This window comes from Triticum dicoccoides, chromosome 3A (assembly GCF_002162155.2).
Source record: "Triticum dicoccoides isolate Atlit2015 ecotype Zavitan chromosome 3A, WEW_v2.0, whole genome shotgun sequence".
NCBI lineage: Eukaryota > Viridiplantae > Streptophyta > Magnoliopsida > Poales > Poaceae > Triticum > Triticum dicoccoides.
The window spans coordinates 99355883-99369380 of record NC_041384.1 but is presented as its reverse complement, the minus strand read 5'-3'; the positions used below and the strand labels follow the sequence as shown (position 1 = coordinate 99369380).

At 51.0% G+C, this 13498-nt stretch overlaps 2 pseudogenes; one reads left to right on the top strand and one right to left on the bottom strand.

Moving 5' to 3' along the window:
• Nucleotides 1–7732: 7732 nt before the first annotated feature.
• On the bottom strand, nt 7733–10330 carry LOC119272019 (annotated as a pseudogene).
• Nucleotides 10331–10803: 473 nt separating this feature from the next.
• Nucleotides 10804–11646, top strand: LOC119272018 (annotated as a pseudogene).
• The last annotated feature ends 1852 nt before the right edge of the window (nt 11647–13498 follow it).

Below are 13498 nucleotides of genomic sequence, written 5' to 3'. Positions count from 1 at the left end.
CACAAAACAGATCAAATTCATTGGAAAAATACTCTCCACCACGATCGGACCTAAGCCGTTTAATTTTTCGATCAAGTTGGTTCTCTGCCTCAGCTTTATAGTTTTTAAAGAAAGTCAAAGCCTCATCTTTTGATTTCAGAAGATACACATAACAATATCTAGTGGAGTCATCAATCAACGTCATGAAGTATCTCTTTCCACCTTTTGTCAACATGCCATTCATCTCACAAAGATCAGAATGTATAAGCTCAAGTGGCGCCAAGTCTCTTGCCTCTGTAGTCTTATGGGACTTGCGAGGTTGCTTAGCTTGCACACATACTTGGCACTTGGAGCCTTTGAGAGTAGAGATTTTCGGAATTAAATTCATATTGGCTAACCGTGTCATGCAACCAAAGTTAATATGATAGAGTCGTGAATGCCAAATATCAGACTCATTATTGTGGCAAACATTATTAATAACTTTAGTGTAAATATCTGACAAAGATAGGTGGAACAAGCCTCCGCACTCATAGAATTTTCCAACAAATTGTCCACACTTAGAGATTACAACTTTATTGGATTCGAAAACCAACTTAAAACCATCTCAACATAAACGGGAACCGCTAACGAGATTTTTATTGATGGACGGCACATGATGAACATTCTTCAGACGCACAGTCTTCCCCGAAGTAAACTTCAGATCGACCGTACCAACACCTCGAACGATGGCATGTGACCCGTTCCACATCAGCACGGGTGAAGTCCCTGTTGCCTGGTAATAAGAAAACATGGAGGCGTCAGCACAAACATGTACATTGGCACCGGTGTCAATTAACCAATCAGGGGATTGAAAATACTGAAAGGATGGTAGGAAAAATACCGTACCCTGATTCCTTCATATCAGTATCACCGATGACAACATTAGCAGACTTGCCGCTCTTCTCATGTTCGCGCTCCTCAAAGCGGTTAGGACACTTCGGAGCCCAGTGATTAGGATCACCGCAGACATGGCAAAGTCCCTTCCCCTTCTTATGAGAATTCTTCTTGAAGTTGGTAGAATGTGATGTCTTGTTCTTTGTATCAAACTTGCCTTTGCCCTGAGTTTTGTTATTATTATTTTTGAACTTGTTGAGCTGGGAGTTCTTCTTCTGTACCATGTGGGCACTAGAACCTCCCTCAGCAACTCGAGCACGTGTGTCCTTTGCTCTCACCTTCTCTTCAACATCAAGAGTACCAATGAGATCTGCAACGGAAAACTCCTGTCTCTAGTGTTTCAGGGAAGTAGAAAAATTGTTCCACGAAGGTGGAAACTTGGCAATGATGCCTCCGGCAACAAATTTGTCTGGCAACACACACTTGAAGTACTCAAGTTCTTTTGCGAGCGACTGTATCTCATGAGCCTGTTGTACAACAGGGCGCTCATCAGTCATCTTGTAGTCATAGAATTGCTCCATGACGTACAACTCGCTGCCGGCGTCCGAGGCACCAAACTTGGCCTCGAGCGCAGCCCACATGTCCTTGCCGTTGTCAAACGACATATACGAATCCACAATGGAGTCATCAAGAACACTCAGAAGAGCGCCTTTAAAGAGGGTATCGATCTTCTCAAAAGCTTCCAGCTGTGCTGGATTAAGATCGCCCTCAGGCTTGCCCTTGGTGGCATCATAGCAGCCCATGGTCTAAAACCAGTAGACTGCTCTCGTGCGCCACCTCTTATATTGCGCCCCGTTAAAGGCAGGCGGCTTCAGATGCGCAGCAAAACCACTCGGAGTAAATTGCCTATAATCAGGTTTTTGGATTGTTGGAAATATGAGCAAATTACTACGAGATTTAATCCGAATAAACAGAAGATAAATCATGATCACATCAGTAGAGATTAAACTAATCATGCGAACTAGCATAGCAGATGAACATATCACATCTAGGGCACATACTAGAAGCATGAATTCTACCACGATCTCGAACAGGAAGGATAGAATCACATACGGTGCAGCGGGTGCAGCACCGCCGGTGTTGACGTTGTCGCCCATGTCGTCGAGGACGAGGTTGCCGAGGTCGGGGAAGAAGTCGTCGTTCGCGAAGTCGTCGCTGCCAGCAGTCGCGCGAGTGCGCTCCCCAAAAACCTGATCGCCCCTTCCCGTACAGGATCACGAGAGGCGGGGTTCCGGAGGCCTGCTGTCCCTTCTCGCGGTGCACGCCGGAAGGAGGGATGGAGAAGACTTGCTTGGCGGCGCAATGATCTGGAACGGTGGTGAGAAACCATACGAAGCGGCGGCGGCTAGGGTAGACGTCTGCCTGACTATATAGTGCGGGCCGGGTAGGTCGTGGGAGTAAACCCCACGTCCGAATCGTCACAATCCAAAAGAATCGGAAACGGTTCAGTAATTAACGCGTCCGTTAATTATTAATTAATGACTCATTAATTTTCCCATGCAGCAAAAATATAGACAACGTGCATAGCTCTGTCCTCGGCTCGGGTCAATCCCGCAACCCGCGGCGCGGCGCGGCGTGGCGAGGAGGAGCGCGTGTGTAGGTCTCCTCTTCTCATGCTCATACAAATGGTAGAAGAGCTCACCTTATAAAAAGGTGTAACTCTTTCTCAACTTCCGGGGTAGGACTAAACTTTAGCCTCACTCACTCCACTCACATGTGTGCATGAATGGGCCAAGAGAATTTCAAAATTTTAGTTGGCCTTTGGGCCAAAGGCCTACTAGCAAAATTCCAACACATAATTATTTTTGAAGGCCTAATAAATAAAAGAGCGAACTTATGAAAAAAGTTGGGGAAACGGTGGCTTCTTTTGTAAGTTGCCAAACGAACTGACACTTAGTGCGACGCCACCATCCAGCTTGCCTTAAGGTTTTTTTCTTCATCGGGTGTTACTGGCCTCACCGATTATGGGTTGTTGCGGGTGTGATTTGTAATTTTTCAGGGAATTGTTTCTATTATGTGTATTGATTATTATCGCTTTTTGGGGATTTGTTGATTTTCTTTTGTTTTCTACTTGTTATTCTTTCATTTTATGTTATTCTTTGTTTTTTCATCAGTTTCTTTCTTTCTTTCACAGGTTTTGTTGGCCTTTTATTTATTTTATTTCTTGTTTACTTTATTTTTCTTAGTTTCATTCTATGTCTTATTGATTTTTTGCATTTCTTTCTTTCTTCCTTTTTCTTTGTTCTCATTTGTTTCCTCTCGGTTTTCTATATTTTGATTTGGGTTTCTTCGCTTTTCATTTTATTTTTGGATTTGGGTTTTCCTTTTTGATTTGTCTTTTTATTTTCCTTTTTTATTTGGGTTTTTATATTTTGATTTGTTTTATTTTTCATTTCCATTCTTTTGCATTGGGTTTCTTCTGTTTTAGTTTTTTTTCTTTGTTTTTCTTTGTTACTTTGTCGATTTTCATTGGTTTATTTTTTGTTCAACACATGTAAACATTTTTTTAGTGTGCCAGGAAAGAAAAATAAAGCGCAACACCATGTTTCAAATGTGAGTGGATCGAGTTATGTTTCAGCGCGCTGACCAACTGCGCCACGTGGTAGTTGTTGCCCACTAACAGAAAAACTATCCAGTTGACTTTTCTTTTAACCGCATTATCAAAATTATCGTGGTTTTCTTCTCTCTTCGCTAGCACGATATCATTTTTGGTTCTTGTTCATCATAGAAAATCAAGATTTTTAACTCTTTTTTTACTAGAAGATGAAAACTAACTCTTTTTTTACTACATACACAGTATAAAAGGTTGTTTTATTGAGCTTCCCTAAAGCATCATCGACGTTTACCTACTACCGTGTGTCAGTTTTTTTAAGCACGTCATTAACATCATGTTGGCAACTACTCCCTCCGTTTCGAATTACTTGTCTTTGATTTGTCTAGATACGGATGTATCTAGACTCATTTTAGTGCTAGATATCTCCATATCTAGACAAATCTAAGACAAGTAATTCGAAACGAAGGAAGTATAAAAGATGTCGAAAAGATGAAGAGGTGGCGGACGTCTCAAGAAGAACCAGGGCAAGACCACTGCTAGAGGTGGGACTTGAAGTCAATACATCACCATCAAGTAACTCCAGCAATAAACTAGACTAACCAATCAAATATATACTCTACTGTTTGACCCGACAATTGTTTTTGCTAAAACATACTCTGATAACTTTCTGTCTAAATAGCATGGTTATTTACGCACCACGGGCATGTAAACTTCCATACAAATATCAAGGTAACTGGCAAAATTGTTGTTAAAATATACCAATAATTTATGTGTCAATAGTATGATAATTTGCACACCACGGACTAAAATAACTTACACACAAAAACCTGGTAACTTTTGACCGGGGAGAGGGAAAGGGGGGGGGGGGGTGTTGAAACATAGCCCCGGTTAACTTCTCTGTAAATAGCACGGTAGTACGCTGTAGACCTGATAACTTACATATAAACACTATGGTACTTTTGATGTGAGATTAATTAGGCCATCGCATGTCAAAGCAGGCTAATCTCGTTGATGGGAAGCTCTAAGAAACGAATTGCTTCATGTGCACATGAGCACATCAAACGGACATCAATGCTCAGATAAAGATGGAAAATACAAGGGAAATGTTTTCAGACGGATGACCGGCCGAGCGCTCGGCTGGTCGCCCCTCGCTCGCTTGTATAAGGGGAAGCGGACTGGGCCACACGAGTTTGATGGGCCTTCAAGCGAGATGTCCCTTTTATTATATCTTTCGCTATTTTTTTTTGCTTTCTTCTTCCTCTTGTCTTGTTGCTTCTCTCCTCTCTTGTTACACACAATAAGCTCGTCAGTGCTGACGGCACAACTTCCTGCTACTTCTGTGAGCACCCCCTTCCCCAACGCTGCAAGCATCTCCTTCCCCAAGCACCTCATACTGCCCCCGCCGATGCTACAACCGGAGAGATCTTTTGCTAGAATCTGTAACAATTTTTGTTGGAATTAGTGTTGCTTTTTTTTTTGCTACGTGTGTGCTACAACCAGCTCTGTGCAACCACAAAGCTGCAACCGGCACCTAAGAAAGCTAAAACCGTCTACGAAAAAGCTTCAACCGGATGTGTCGGAAGCTGGGGGGCGGCCAGTGCTGCAACCGTTGATAGAAAAAGGTTCAACCATATATGAAAAAGCTTCAATCAGGCACTATGCAACGGAAAAAGTTGCAACCGTTGACAGAAAAGTTTCAACCCTAGATGAAAAAAGCTTCAACCAGACAGTGTGCAACAGAAAAGGTTACAACCATTGGTAGAAAAAGTTTCAACCGTAGATAATAAAGCTTCAACCGATGACCGACAATGGAAAAAAGCTTCTTAGAGGCTCGCGTTTCCACGGAAGCTGCAACCGGCATTGGCGGGTGCTGGAACTGGCAAAGACCAATGCTACAATGATGCTTCGGACGGTGATGGCGAAGCTGCAACCGTGCAATTCATAGCTACAACCCGGCATGAAAAAATTTGTGACCAGCGAGCACGGAAGCTGTGAGTGGTGACGAAAAAAGCTACAACCATCGAGCACAGAAGTTGCAACCGGCGACAAAAAAGCTACCACCGACGAGCCCAGAAGCTATGACCGGCGTGCAAAAAAGCAGCAACCGTCGAGTGATTTTGTCGCCCATGTCTGTTTACGAGAAGCTACTCACTCCGTTTTTTTCTATACTCCATCTAGACTTTCGCTCGCGCTGCCTCCAGGGGGGCGGCTCGGGCGAACCCTAGCCGCCGCCGCCCCCGACCCCCATCCACTTGCTTCCCCCGCCGCCGCCGGAGGAAGCCGGCGAGCGAAGCTCGTCCGGCGGACGGCGGTGGCGGGCTCGCCTCCTTTTCTCCTCGAGGGGGCCTCTGGCTGGCGCGCAGCGGTGCCCCCTGGGCGCCATGCGGGGCGGCGGAGTCTGGATGCTGGGGCGGCGGCCCCAGGGGTTCTTGGCGGGGCTGGGCAACCACGGCTGCGTGGGCAGCGTGGGTGGCCGGCCGTGGCTTCCGGTGGCGGCGGATCTGGGGTCCCTGTCCAGATCCGTTTTGCAGGGGTGATTTGGCGCCTCCTACTCCCCGGGGCGGCGGCCCCGGCCGATGGGCGCGGTGCAGCCGGCGGGCTGTGCCGGCGGGCTCTGGTGGGCAGCCTCCCACGGCCGCGCGGGCGGCGTGGGGGCTGCGGACGCTGGCGCAGTGGCGGCTCCTCGCAATCCGTCATGGCTCCATGTAGAAGATCCGTCCCTGCTTCGATCTGTCCCGATCCGTGCTGGTGCCGGTTCTTGGCGGCGGCTTCGGCGTCCCCTATGGCCGGCCTGGCGGATCTGGCGTGCGGGTGAGGTTCCGGGGGAAACCCCTGGCTGGCGCGGCAGCCTCCCCAAAGTCGACGCCTTTGGCGCCGATTCCCTTCCTGAAGGCTTCGGGGTGGATCCTCTCCCTTCCGCCTCCTCCTCGAGCTATGGCGAAAGCTTTTGTTCCCCTGGTCTGGGCGTCGACGGCACCCTGGTGTCGTGCTCCTTCTTGAAGGCGGCGGCTGGGAACAGCTCTTGGTGGCGGGGCTGCTGGTGGCGTGGTGGCGGTGCGCTTCGGCCTTCTACTTGGTGCCGCGCCTTGCTTCGCGGGACCAGCGGACGGTTTCTTAGGTGGAGCGGTGCTTCATCCATACATTGATGGCGACGGATCTTGACGGCGTGGCGCAGTGCAGATTCGGAGTTCGATGTGGGAGGATGGACTCGCGCAGGAGGACGACGCTGTCTGGCGTCGTGGTGGCGTCGATGGCAGTGAGGCCTGGCACGGTTCATGCAACAGTTCAGCTCTGAAGATGGATTGATGGTACGTGGCTGCGGCGGCCTCATACCCGGCAGGGGGCCTGGTTGACGAGCACGCCAGACTGGTGGGTACCCATACCCGGAAGGAGTCCTGGTTGGGACCTCAGGTCTAAGATGTTAGGTTTGGCTGCGAGGTCTGTTTGGTATTAGGCCCAGACCATTAGCGCCCCTTCATCAGTTAGATAAGAGTAGCGACAGAGGTTGCGAAGATGGTGGCTTTGGTCTTACTGTTGTACGACTTTGTAAGGTCTTGTGTTAATAATCAATAAAGTGGCCGTATGCATCGTCCAGATGCAGAGGCCGGGTATTCCTCCTTTTCGAAAAAAAAGAAAAAAAAATGTCCGTTTACGAGAGCTTCCGCCTAGAGTTTCCAACGATCGACTCGAATCCAGTTGAAGCTAGCTCATCGTGCATGTGGTACTGTAGATCAATTAAGTTGTTTGCCTGCTTGCTTGTAAGTTAGCTTTGCACGTAGGACATACACTCTGACGATTTGATCTACGTTCTCCAACATGGAGCATGGTGTCTGGCGAGTGCGGGTGGCGCGGCTAGTCGAGGACAAGCGCCGGCGGGCGCCAGTGGCCGGCAAGAGCGGGCGGCGCGTTGGACCGGCGAGCTGTGCGGGATTTTTTTTGCGTGTGTTCAGATCAGAGGTTCAAGACAGGGAGACAAAGAAATCTAACGACGCAGGACGGCTTGATCCAATGTGCGTGTGCTGACAGGCCGAAATTTGGGCCAGTCCGCCGGCGTGTATCATTGCCCAAAATACAACGTGAACATAAAACAGTTTGCTAAGTCTCAGTCGACTGAGACTTCGTTATGTCTCAGTCGATAGTATCTTCCTTTAATTTTCCATGAAGATTCGTGCAAAAAATTCTTTTTAGTTTTTTTTCTTTTTACATATTATATCATTTGACTTAGACTTGATTAAGTCTCAGTCGACTGAGACCTAGCCACACCCAACATAAAATTGTGGCGAGGACAATTTTATTCATAAAGTGAAGAGATAGACATTTCGCACCCCAAAAAAAAAAGATAGAAATTTCGTTCCAGTGCAATTATATACAGACAACGTTGATTTATTCCGGGAGTTTTGTATTGCGCATACAACATGGTCCAACGTTGACTTATTCCGGGAAACGGAAGATCCTAAATGCTATCTTGCGCCATTTGCACCGACAGCACAGCATCCTGTTCGTTCTTCTCACCGAGCTCGGAAGGCGGGGCCGTCGAGCTCGCGTCCCTCCCTTGGCTTCTCTGCTTCGACAGCTTCGTGACATAGCGGATCATGTCCGTCAGGTCGGAGTGCGACGACCCGCCTTCCTCCATGGCCGCCCTCGCCTCCGCGGCGACCTCGTTGGCCCTGACCCTCCTCGCCTCCCCCTCCGCCCCGCCGCCCATCAACTCCGCGATCGCCTTCTCCACGTCGCCGCTCGTCACCTGAACCCCCTCGGCCTCTTTCGGGAGGTACATGGCGGGGATCTTGACGCCGGACCTGACGCCCACGCCGAGCACGTCCACGAGCAGCTGCTCGCTGCAGAACTGGTCGGCGATGGTGGGCCACGTCAGAGCCGGCACGCCGTAGGAGACGGCCTCCAGCGTCGCGTTCCAGCCGCAGTGCGTGAGGAAGCCGCTCACCGCCGGGTGCGAGAGGATGGTCACCTGCGGCGCCCACCCGCGGACGAGGAGGCCCCTTCCTTGACGCGCGCCTCGAACCCCTCCTCGTCCAGCAGCGCCCGAACCGCGGCGTCCGCCTTGGCCTCCTTGATGGCCCACACGAACGCCCGCCCGGACGCCTCGAGGCCGCGCGCGAGCCCGGCGAGCTGCTTAGCCGTCAGCTGCGAGATGCTGCCGAAGCTGACGTACAGCACGGACGCGGGCGGCCGGGCGTCGAGCCACGTGACGATGTGCCCGGCGTCGACGTCGGCGCGGTTGCCGCGGCCGGCCTTGGCGTCGGCGTCGTCGGCCATGCTGCTGGAGGCGCAGGTCGGCCCGACGGTCCACGTCCTCTTGCCGAGGGCCGCCGCGTACGCGTCGACGAAGGCGCCCTCGATGCCGCGGAACGTGTTGAACAGCAGGCCGTCGGCGGTGGCCTCGGCATCGAGCGCTTCACGGTGCTCCTTCTCCACGCCGGGGTACTGGAAGAAGCCCCGGAGCGTGGCCATGTTGCCGGCGGCCCGCACCGGGAAGTCCGGCACCTCGAACGGCGCCATCACGTCTTCCCCGACGCGGTCGTACACGCCGTGGCTGGACAGGCGGTGCACGGCGAGCTGGAAGTAGGCGGAGGGGCAGTGCATCACCAGCCTGGGGATGCCGAGACGTTCGCACACCGGCGCCGTCCACGGGTTGCACGCGTCGGTGACGAGGCAGACCGGCCGGCGCGGTAGCGCCCGGAGGTACTCCTCCAGCGGCTCGGCGATCTTCCATATGGCCTGGAAGAACCTGAGGTACATGGGCGGCTCGAGCCCCGCCATCTGGTCGATGGCCTCCACCCCCTCCGGCAGGCCGAGCTGCGCGCAGGGGAAGGGGAGCTCGACGAACTCGACGGAGAGACCGGCCCTCCTGGCGCCGTCGACGGTGGCCCTGTTGCGCGCGGCGTTGACGGGCGTGGTGACCACGGTGACCCGCGGGCCGCGCGCGGCGACGAGGCGCGCCACGTCCACCATGGGGATGATGTGGCCCTGCGCCACCAGCGGCACCAGCACGAAGTGCAGCTCCTCCCAGATCGCCATCAATGGCGGCTCGATCCGAATCTAGCTACTTAGTGAGTGCGAGTGTGTGACGTTCATGGTGCGCCTACACGGCCGATGTCGAGGCTATATCAGCAGCTGGGTGACGTTCGTGGTGACGTGACGTGGGGAAAACGCAATGAATGGATCAAATTAGGCGGTGGAGATTAGACGTGGGGAAAACGCAATGAACGGAACGTGATAGTAGGAAGCAATGCGTGGTAAAAAAAAACGATCGTGGGCACCAAGTGGAGGCTCAGCTTGCGGTTGATCCGCTAGGGAAAAAATTCCTATACGACCGGGTCGTATGGTTTTGATCGGGAGACCCACTCAGGGCATGTACAATCGTTTCGATGCTGGGTGTCTATAAAACTTGTCCATGTCACGTATAGACATAGTTAGAGACAGCCTATACAACAGCGGATCTATTTGATTGTTGATAATCACCAAATTTTATGGAAACGGCAGAGGTGGTTTCCGTGGAAGATGGGAGCCTATCCAACGACCCTCTCGGTACAAGAAACAGACTGTCGATAAGCAACGATTTCTCTACTATCTAAAAGAAACGGATACGTCGCTCGCGATAGTCGTCCCTTGTTCGCTCGCCCCGTCTAGACGCATATGGGCCAAGCCCCGCTAAAGCCCACATCGATCTGGCTAGGTAGGTTAGCGTCAGCTCCAACCCACCTCTCCCCATCGCTCCTCAGCCGCCGCTCTTCTTTCTGCCGCTCGACCCCCTCCGCCGCTGCCCGCCCTCCTCGGCCCGACCACACCGCCGCACTTGCCACCGCGGCTGCTGGTCCGCCGAGGCCTACCGCCCCTAGCCCACATCGTGATGATCTCTCCGGTCTGGCGGCTGCGCCCATACCAGCCTCGTCGGCGTCGCGAGCGTTATCCACGTCGACCTCACCTCCCAAAAGCGGCGACGTGTCCTTCTCGTTGCTCCATCACGGTGCGCAAGATCGGCGAGTTGTGGCTGGTACTACATGAGGCACCCGCGAAGAAGCAACTGAACTGGTTGGAGATGCGGCACCGGCCGAACAAGACCCATGGGTAATTGATTAATTAGTAACTATATAATCAGATGATTTCTTGGCAATTGCTTGGGAGGCTGCATGGTGTTTCTTAGATGCCTTTTTCCCCTGTCATCAAAAGAATAAAGTGCCATATCATGATACAAATTCATCCAAACTCTTGTGTTTGTACTCAATTTGATTTCTATTTATGCATGATTAATCGTTACTGTTATGTTTGGTCATGCAGATTGCACGGAGAAACTCATGCAGATTGCTAGCTAGGAAACCATGGCCGTCATGAAAGCGAGGAAAGCAATCAAAAGATCAACTTCCGCGACCGCTGACGCCGGAGCCGGAGCCAGCAGCTCCATGTCCATGGCGCCTCCGCCCAGTCCCGGCGGGTTTAACGAACTCAAGCAGCCGTCGCCGCTGCCTCCCGACGTCTACTTCAACCCGACAAATGCAGATAGTATGGGGTTCCTCAACCGGTGGATCGCCGGCGACGACAAGATGCCGGACGCGCGGGGTTTCATCTTTCACATCGACATGTACGCCAACAGTCCCTGCGCGTTGCAGCAGCTTCACCCGCCGGCCAGCGCCCGCGCGGGCTAGCACACCTGATGGTTCCTCGGCGAGTCCAAGTTCCAGAGCCCGTGCGCGGCGACCAAGAACAAGCGCGCCGACTGCAGCGTCCAGACCGGCGGGTACTGGCGGCTGGAGCATACCAAGGAGGAGCTTCCTGAAGAGCGAGGGCTTAAGAATAGCTTCGGGTTCTACTGCGTCCCGTCCCCATCATAGAAGCGCAAGACGCCGTGGCTCATGCAGGAGTTCACCAGCGACAGGGATAGGGGCGCCGGCAGGAAGTGCGTGCCTGCGCTCCACAAGATATACGTCACGCCGCGCACCACCGACGAGGGTCTGAGGGGAGTCTACGGGGAGGACGGCGTGACGGGGGGCATCAAGAAGCTTGTCCCGGCAGACTATTTCGCCACTACCGCCACGTTGATGCCCCCGGGGAGTGTCCGTGTTCTCCGGCAAGAGCAAGATGAGCTGCCACAGGCGTCGAATCTGCCGCCTTCGCTCCCCGCCTCTTCCTCATTACGGCAGCGTGCGACGGCCAAAACCTCATGAATGTATTTGAATGTGGTATGGATCAATGGCATAACCATGTGTCTTCTGTAGCATATTGCTTAGATGTGAGGGGCAGTAGCAGTAAGGGCCTTCGTTGCCTTACGTCCTCTCTTTCCTCTAGCCTCCTCGAGTCCAGCGGCTGGAGTCCACATGACCAGTTTCCCCCCTTCGTGTGGGTGAGGCAAGGAGATGAACAGATCCGGCAAGCACTTGCAGAGAACGAGGCCAACGTTGTCGCTGCCAGCGGAGTCCACGCCATCGTCTACCTCATCTTGTCTTTCTGCGGTACGGCAAAACAAATCACGCTCAGTTCATTTCTGTACCCGCTTTTGTTCCAGTCATTTTTGGTTTCCAGGTTGATTCACTTTCCTATAGTTTCTACATTTGTATCATTTATTTCTGAAGTAATAGAGTAGGTTTGAGATTATGTTTTTCTGAACGGGTTGTATGGTATCTGTAGTTAATACTGTCCACCATAATTTACACTTTTCATTTGATAACGGAAATAATTGTAGGGAATAGCAAAGCATAAGCTCAAATGGTTTGGTTATTTAACTGGGTTTTCAGTTTTCTCATAGTCATCTACAGATTTGGACCAACAAGACATGATGGTCGGCGGGTTATTTAACTATGGTCTTTCTTCTTCATTATCAATTCGTCAGCTCTGCTGCTGGGAGCCGCGGACCTCATTGGAAAGGAAATAACTTGTAGAGGGCGTATAAGGAGATGCCAATGGAAAAGAGATGAGTTGAGTTTGTGTTTGGAGATCTCAATGAAAAAGAAATGGAGAGTGTAGAGTGGTAAGAGGAGGAATCGAGCCAAGTCCTATTTTATTTTATTTTGAGCTTGGAGCCAGTCCTATATTTGTCATAAGACGTGATAGACATTTGCTTGATGCCCATCCCCAAAAGGAAAATAAAAATATTTGATTGATGCATTCAGTTTTTTTATGGGGCTGAAAGAGTCTTGTTAGGGTGCACGTTCATTATAATAGAGGTGGAATTTTAATATAATCACCAGAAAGCTATATTATCATCCAGTGTAACTTTTCTCAATATATTTTGTATCCCGTAGCACTAACGGGTATTCATCTATAATAATATTAGAAAGTCAAGAATGTTGCCCTAAAGATATAGGTTAAACACATTCAACATATACCCCGTTACAATGCACGGGCAACTAAATCATGGGTACAAACTGATAAACATTTATATTCATATGAACAAGCAATAACAAACTAACATACTAGAATATTTATATCCCGTTGCAATGCACGGGCATTGTCTTAGTTCACGCTAATAGACCGTCGTTATTCTTACCGACGGACTTTGCCGTTTTCTTTTTCTCTTTCCTCCCACATCATCTAATTTTCTACGTGGGCTGAGTTGCAGACGGCTGACTAAACATTGTTGTACATGCCCTCAGCTGATTGGCACGTGGCAGTGTGAATCTCAATGCATCGAGGTACCTTCTTCTCTGATTCTCTGTTGTGAAAACCAACCATTGTTTCGTTCCCTTCATAATTGAGATCCCAAACCTGCCGCTGGTGCTCTGCCGCCGCCGGCCGATAGAGCTATGCTTCTTGCCGTCCGTGCGATTTCCCCTGCTCACCAAGCGTCCGTCTAGTCTGTTTGCCCCGTCGGTCGCGGCCAAACTTTTCGACGCCAGCAGAATCATGCTGCTCACACCCGCTGTCGAGGCCAAGCCGCTCGTCGCCGGCGTAACCCCGCTGCTCACCGTTGGCGTAACTGCTCGCCGCCGGCATGAGTCCTCTCTCTTGTCAAGGCACCGAGCAGTTTAAGAAAATGTAATATGACGACAAGCTCTAAATGTAATTTTCAGATTTGTGCAA